The sequence below is a fragment of the Halichoerus grypus genome, chromosome 7 (genome assembly GCF_964656455.1).
Source record: "Halichoerus grypus chromosome 7, mHalGry1.hap1.1, whole genome shotgun sequence".
NCBI classification, from domain to species: Eukaryota; Metazoa; Chordata; class Mammalia; order Carnivora; family Phocidae; genus Halichoerus; species Halichoerus grypus.
This window is the reverse complement of record NC_135718.1, coordinates 56,683,063-56,689,679: the sequence shown is the minus strand read 5'-3', so window position 1 is coordinate 56,689,679 and position 6,617 is coordinate 56,683,063.

The following is a 6,617-nucleotide window of genomic DNA, read 5'->3' as shown; positions in this document are numbered from 1 at the left end:
GTGTTCCTGGTCTCTAAGAGTTCACAACCTCCCCCCACTCACCTGATGTTCTCTGGCACAAAGGACTGGTACAGTATAGCAGTTTGCATGTGTGCAAAACAGAAGAGAAGATTGAACAGTCTTCCCCTTTAACAGAATCTCACTAGAGTACTGTACGCTTTTTTGATAGGAGGATCAATTCCTGCTGGAAAAGATTACAATATTTATTTGCAATGAATGATTAACATTACCAAGCCAACCCCCTGATATTGCATAAAACAAAGTTTGTTTTAGATCCCCTAAAACTCGGTGTTTCTTATTCTTGCAGGTCTCAGCGGCCCAACTTGTTTTGCATATGGTTGCATGTTTAATTAGCGGTCCTTCTGTAAGTGTCTGCAATTAGCACGGTGATGATTAATAAAATAACTCCTTTAAAGCTCCATTTGGCTAGCAGAACTGCACAATCAGGTATAATTAATTCATCATTAATAAATCATGGCTGATTAACTAATCTGTTTATTACCAACACATTACTGAACAGCTCCCACCTGAGCACAGCTAATTTTTCTATGTTGAACAGAACGGGAAGCTACTAAAGCCACCACCACACAACAGCTCCTCCAGAACTGCACAGAGCAGCAAGTATATTGGTACGGTCAGGGGGTGTTGAAGCCACGTACATTTGCAAGGGATGTGATTGAGCTGCGTAGACAGTTACCGCTTTGGCGGGAAGAAAGCAGTGGCTACGTCTGGAAGCCTGAACACCAGTGGTTCTCACACTTCAGTATGCACCGGAATCACCTGGAGGGCCTGTTAAAAACCAGAGCTTCTGATTCGGTATGTCTGGGAAGGGGGCTGGGAGAATTTGCTTTCTAACAAGCTCCCAGGTGATGCAGATGCCGCTTGTCCAGGGAACCACACTTGGAGAACGCAGTTCTACACTTTCTCATACACGGGGGATGACTCACAATGGCCACAACCCCCAAGTCCTTTCTATAGATTTTAATAGTTTAAAACAACAACAACAACAAGAATAGCTTTCCATATTATTTATCTGTCCTTGTGCTTACATGCTATCTCTTCAACTGGATTGACAATGTAAGAATTACTTTCTTCTATTTCTCTCTCTGTTCCCCACAAAACCTAACAACTACTTTCTAGATGTAGAAACTTGTCGACAAAATGCGGACATGCTTTGCATATTCATCTCTGAATCTTTGCTCGTGCCCCTGTCTTTCTAAGCCCTGCTCTTCAATACTCCTCTGGCTATGCCGTAGCACTCGGGGTCTGTGCCATATGTAGGTCCTAATCACAGACCAGCACAAGTGCTCATTATCTTGTCATGAAAGGATGAGCCAGTCTCCCCAGTTAGAGTCCCCAGAGAGCTCTGTAAGCTCCCTCTCTAATCTCCTTTGCAGCTTGCTCCCCCAACCCCCGCTCTCCACCTCGCCAGCTTCTAGCACAGTGTTTTATACACAGGAGACAGCAAATTGCTTTTACCAACCATGTCAGATTGCTGCACAGCAGATCTGACCCACAGGCTGCAAAATCAGATCCCTGCTGGGCACCTAACTTGCAGAAAATGCATAAGGAGCAACAGCGAGGGGGATTTCCACCCTGAAGAACTTGGAAAGAGGCAAATAATCTACCCTCTGAGAGTTAAACCATAAAAAATATATATAAAATAAGGGGTGCCTGGGTGGCTCAGATGGTTAAGTGTCTGGCTTCGGCTCAGGTCATTATCTCTGGGTCCTGGGATCGAGCCCCAGATTGAGCCCCGGATTGAGCCCTGCATGGAGTCCTGCATCAGCTCACTGCTCAGCAGGGAGTCTGCTTCTCCCTCTCCCTCTCACTCTCCCTCTGCCTCTCCCCCACCCCTCTGCTCATGCTCTCTCTCTCAAAGAAATAAGTAAAATCTTTAAAATATATATATATATATAAATTAAAAAATTTTAAAGCAAATCAGAGAAGGAAAAAACAAAGTCAACTTAAAGCAACCAGGGTGATTGATTTTGCCCCCTGCCCCTACCTCAAGGGTATTGGGCAATGTCTGACAACATTAAAGGAATGGAATAGCTTGACTATAATCTGATCTGATCGAAGTGAAAAGACAGGGCTGGTCAGCAATGGAGGCCCTGTTAAAGGTTGCTCAGGGAGACAAGCATCAGCAAGGCCCAGCCAAGTTGGATCTAGGAGAGATCTCCTATAAAAAAAATTTGTAAGACAGGGAAATAGATACATTAACTGGACATTCAAAAATATTAAGTAACTTTCTAATTTTTTAAATGCTGTAATGGTTTTCTATTGCTGTGTGACCATTACCACAAATTTAATGGTGTAAAACAACACACATTTGGGGAGCATGGGTGGCTCAGTGGTTAAGTGTCTGCTTTCGGCTCCCGTCATGATCTCGGGGTCCTGGAATTGAGCCTCACATAGGGCTTCCCTGCTCAGCAGAGAGCTTGCTTCTCTCTTTCCCTCTGCCTCTCCCCCAGTTTGTGCGCTTCCCCCACCCCCACCTCTCTCTGTCAAATAAATAAAATCTTAAGCACACACACACACACACACACACATTTGTCCTATCACTGGTTCTGTGGGTCAGGAGTCCAGGCATGGTTTAGCTGTATCCTCTGCGAGGCTGAAATCAAGGTGTTAGGTAGGGCTGGGTTCTCTGAACTGGGCGGAAAGGTCTGCTTCCAAGCCACTCAGGTTGTTGGCAGAATTCAGTGCCTTGCTGTTTTAGGACTCAGAGCCTCCCTCTGGTCCTGGCTGTTGGCTAGAGGCTGCCTTCAGCTTCCAGAGGCTTCCCCAACCTGGTACTTTGCTTCCTCTGAGTGAGCAAGCGAGAGTTTCCAGCAAGACTGGCGCAACAGCCTTATGTAAGTAGCACAATCGTGGAATCATGTACATGTAATCACATATATCCCAATGGGATATATCTTTGTCATACTTCCTTGGTTAGAGGCAAGTCACACTCAAAGGGAAGTGATTATAGAAAGGCATAAACAAGGAGACAGAATTATGGGGTCACATTTAGAGTCTGCGTACCATAGATGTGATACTGGTATTAAAGTAACTTTGTTTTTTTTAATTGAAGTATAGTTGACATGGTTACTTTCTTTAAGAACCCTTGTATTTTAGGGCTAAATCCTGAAATATTTGCCAATGAAAGTATATGATGTCTGTCAATGGGTTTGCTTCAAAGCAATGGGTTTGCTTCATGATAATCCAGAGGGGGAGGAGAAGTAGGTGGAGGCATAAATAATTGGCCATGAGTGAGAAATTGTTGAACCTGGGTGATAGTTCATCAGAGCTCATTACATATTCTCTATATCTCTGTATGTGTTTGAAATTTTCAGAATAAAATTAGAAAATGAATAAAGAGACAGTATGTGTATTAGTTATCTATTGCTACAAAACTACCTCACAGCGTAGTCATTTAAAATAAACATTTATTATCTCGGGTTCTGTAGGTCAGGAATTTGGCACAGCTTAGGCTGGTGCCTCTGGTTCAGGGTCTCAGAGGGCTGAGTCAAGGTGTCAGCCGGACTACAGGCATCCGAGTCTTGACGGGCTAAAGGGTCTGCTTCCAAGCCCATTCATGGCGCTATTGATCAGCCTCTCCTTAAGGCAGTTCACAAGGGGTAGGTGTCTTCTCACAGAGCAAGTGACGAGAGAGAAAGACACACACACATCTACCAAAACATAAAATGCAGTTTTTATAATTTAATCTCAGAAGTAACATACCGTCACTGCTGAATATTCTGTTGGTCACACAGACCAACCCTGGTGAAACGTGGGAGCAGACTACACAAGGGTCTGAGCAGCAGAAGGTGGGATTGTTGAGAGCCATTTTTGAGGCAAGCTACCATACATGGTGCATAAGGCAAAAACTGAGTGCTGTCCAAGTTATCCTTGAAAATCCTGTAAATAATCTATAAAGCATAGTAGAGTGATATCCCAGTGCACAAGCCCAATACTGCCAGGTTTTTCTCTAGTGCTGGAACACCTCACTGTTTTGTTGAGTACTAGATAAAGTTGTTGGTTTGAATTATGGACCATGGTTGTTCCAAAAATAAATGTATTTTTTTATTTTTTTAAAAGATTTTATTTATTTATTTGAGAGACAACGCTCGAGAGAAAGAGGAAGAGCACAAGCAGGGGGAGGGGCAGAAGGGAGAGAGAGAGAAGCAGACTTCTCGCTGAGCAGGGAGCCTGATGTGGGGCTCGATCCCAGGATCCTGGGATCATGACCTGAGCCGAAGGCAGACGCCCAACTGACTAAGCCACTCAGGCGCCCCCAAAAATAAATGTATTTAAAACTAAAATCACATTTGGCCATGCCATGAGCATATATAGTTAAATTCAAGTAAATTAACTGCATTATGATGGGATTCTAATGCATTGTTAAAGTGGGGAAGCTTATGTCTTGATGACATCTGCCATTTAGGTCCATTTTGCTGACTCTCCTCATTTCAGCTCCACAGTCATAAAGCTGCTTTCTGATTATAATTTATTTATTTATAATTATAATTTGGCTTCCCAAACAGATATGCAAATGGAGAGAAAATGCTCTAATCTAATCCATTCTGTGATTACACTTCTCATATAAAAAATTGGTATTCTGGCTCTATACATCAGTCTCTATGCGCTAGTTAAATGTGAATCTACGCCTGAAAGATAGATTCGCTCTTGGTACATTTACATAATAGCCTTCTAAGCCTGCACCCCTGAGCCCCTGGACTGTGATGAATTTACCTAAGTAATGCCACCCTAGCGGGTACTGTCTGAGTAGCCTAAAAATCTCCCCCAAGTGTGGCAGCTATATTTACCATATGCAGAATATATCCACGAGCTCCCCCACATTTCTCAGTTCCCTTGCGCTTAGATGGGGGTATATGACCAGTTGCAGCCAATAAGCTATGAGTAGAATTGACACCTATCACTTCTGAGGCAAACGGAGTGAGACTTCCATACACTGTTTCCTCCTACCGCAGCACCCACAGAGGTCACATGTTGAAATAGCAGAAGGCAAAATCAGCCTGGGCCCCTGCAGGACCATGGAACAGAACCCCTCCTGACTTGTACTAGACAAGTGATAGGAATGAAAATAAAAGTTTGTTATATTAAGCCTCTGTGATTTTGTAGGTATTTCCTACATGGAGGTAACTCAGTCTAACTCAATACGCCAGGGGATGCCGACTTTGATGGGAGCACTTTTTTCAAGCAATGGCAACATTATACTTGAGTGCTGGGATACATTTCTAACAATCTCCCTACACATTCCCCTATGCCCACTCTTAGTAAGATCAGGTAGGTAAGAGGTGGGCAGAAGCAGAAGAAACAGGGGAAAACTGTACCCTGAAACCCGCCCTACTTATATCAGCAAAAAACTCACTCTGCACAGTATGCTAATTCTAGAAGCTCTTTGCTCCTGCTACCCATAGATGTCATTTCATTTCTTCTTATTTATCTATTTAGGTATGCCTCTCCCGCTCTCACCCGTGCTTCCTCGGCTGCTACTTCTGGAGCTCTATGGCCCCTACAGCCTCTCAACCTTTGACCAGGTTGACCCAGTAACACAGTAAGTATGATCAGTTGCCCTGGCTATTCTGACTCAACTGCTCATTTCTAAATGGACAATTTTTTAAAAGTCACTTACAAAAGTGAATATAGAGTTTAAAAATATAGGATGAAGGGGCACCTGGGTGGCTCAGTCGGTTAAGCATCTGCCTTCAGCTCAGGTCTTAGGGTCCTGGGATCGAGCCCCGAGTCGGACTTTCTGCTCAGTGGGGAGTCTGCTTCTCCCACTCCTTCTGCCCCTCCCCAACCCCCACCCCGCTTATGCTCTCCCTCTCTATATATCAAATAAATAAATAAAAATCTTTAAAAATACAGGATGAAAAGTCAACTCAGATGTTTGAAATAGCAACTTTCATGCAAAAAGAATTCAGAATCACCTCAGGGACTTGTATCCCAAAAATATCTATTAAGAACTTAGAAGGAAATTAAGAGTATGCTTATTGTGATGAGCCCTGGGTATATAGAATTGTTGAATCACTATATTGCACACCTGAAACTAATATAACACTGTATATTAATTATACTGGAATTTTAAAAATAAATAATTTTTGAAAAGAACTTAGCATACATTGGGGAGATAAAATTCAGACCCTTACAACTATGCATTTATATAAAATCATTCATACAGTTCAGTTCAAGGTGGAGGAAACTTTGCACTTTGTGAAAACCCTCCAGTGATTCTTACCCGTGGTGTAACCCACTGATGAGTTGGGAGAAGGGGTGAGCTATGTGGCAGGTCATTGGTTACTCATTAAGCTAAAGCCCTGAAGCCAGTGAATTGTTTACTTCATTGCATATTAGGGGAAACACAAGATTACTGCTAGAATAAATTCACTGTCACATGCCTTAGCAAAAAAATAAAAATAGAAAGCGTGGTAGCAGTAAGGTGACAAAAATTGGGACACTACGGGCATTTCTAACTGATTAGCTTGCAGTTTTTGATATGGCTGGGAATTGCCATCAATGAGATCACCTTAAACAAACACTGTTAATGACTTGAAAAAGTCCCCATCCCAAAGTCAACTATAGGTATTCAACATTACAGATTTAACTGA